We start from the raw sequence: 1260 nt of genomic DNA, 5'->3' as shown, positions 1-1260 counted from the left end.
CTTCGCATCCGGTAGCCAAAGTACTGGAGTTTCACCTTCAGCATCATTCCTTCCAAAGAACTCCCAGGGCTGATCTCCTTCAGAATGGACTGGTTGGATCTGCTTGTAGTCCAAGGGAATCTCAAGAGTCTTCTCCAACACCACAGTTCAAAAGCATCAATTCTTCAGCGCTCAGCTTTCTTCACAGTCCAACTCTCAGATCCATACATGACCACAGGAAAAACAATAGCCTTGACTAGACGGACCTTAGTTGGCAAAGTAATGTCTCTGCTTTTCAATATGCTGTCTAGGTTGGTTATAACTTTTCTTCCAAGGAGTAAGCATCTTTTAATTTCATGGCTGCAGTCACCATCTGCAGTGATTTTGGAGCCCCCTAAAATAAAGTCTGACACTGTTTCCACTGTTTCCCCATCTATTTCCCATGAAGTGATGGGACCAGATGCCATGATCTTCATTTTCTGAATGTTGAGCTTGAAGCCAACTTTTTTCACTCTCCTCTTTCACTTTCATCAAGAGGCTTTTTAGCTCCTCTTCACTTTCTGCCATAAGGGTGGTGTCATCTGCATATCTGAGGTTATTGATATTTCTCCTGGCAATCTTGATTCCAGCTTGTGCTTCTTCCAGCCCAGTGTTTCTCATGATGTACTCTGCATATAAGTTAAATAAGCAGGGTGACAATATGCAGCCTTGACGTACTCCTTTTCCTATTTGGAAGCAGCCTGTTGTTCCATGTCCAGTTCTAACTGTTGCTTCCTGACCTGCATACAGGTTGCTCAGGAGGCAGGTAAGGTGTGTCGCTCAGCCGTGTTCGACTCTTTGCGACCCCATGGAGCCAACCAGGCTCCTCCCTCCATGGGATTCTCCAGGCAAGAGTACTGGAGTGGGTTGCCATTTCCTTCTCCAGGGGAGTCTTCCCGACCCAGGGATCGAACCTGGGTCTCCTGCATTCCAGGCAGACACTTTACCCTCTGAGCCACCAGGGAAGCTCACAACTAGGTATGCGATAGATAGTGTTGGTCAGGCAGTTGTGTCCAGGTCCTGCGATCCCATGGAGTGTAGCCTGTGAGGCTGTATGTCCATGGAATTCTCCAGGCAAGAATGCTGGAGTGGGTGGCTATTCCCTTCTCCAGGGGTTCTTCCCCACCCAGGGATAGAACCCAGGTCTGCTGCCTTGCAGGCAGCTTCTTTACCCTCTGAGCCACCAGGAAGCCCAGGGTCTTTTTAGCAAATAGTATTAGCTCAGTTGGATATAACCACATG

The 1260-nt window shown here is 48.0% G+C and overlaps 1 non-coding gene across 1 annotated transcript; it reads right to left on the bottom strand.

Moving 5' to 3' along the window:
- Window positions 1-911: 911 nt before the first annotated feature.
- TRNAS-GGA lies at window positions 912-983 on the bottom strand. The gene has a single exon. It is a non-coding gene; the product is annotated as a tRNA-Ser (tRNA).
- Between the last annotated feature and the right edge of the window lie 277 nt (window positions 984-1260).

The sequence above is a fragment of the Oryx dammah genome, unplaced genomic scaffold (genome assembly GCF_014754425.2).
Source record: "Oryx dammah isolate SB20612 unplaced genomic scaffold, SCBI_Odam_1.1 HiC_scaffold_9, whole genome shotgun sequence".
Taxonomy (NCBI): domain Eukaryota; kingdom Metazoa; phylum Chordata; class Mammalia; order Artiodactyla; family Bovidae; genus Oryx; species Oryx dammah.
This window is presented reverse-complemented; position numbering and strand designations above follow the sequence as displayed.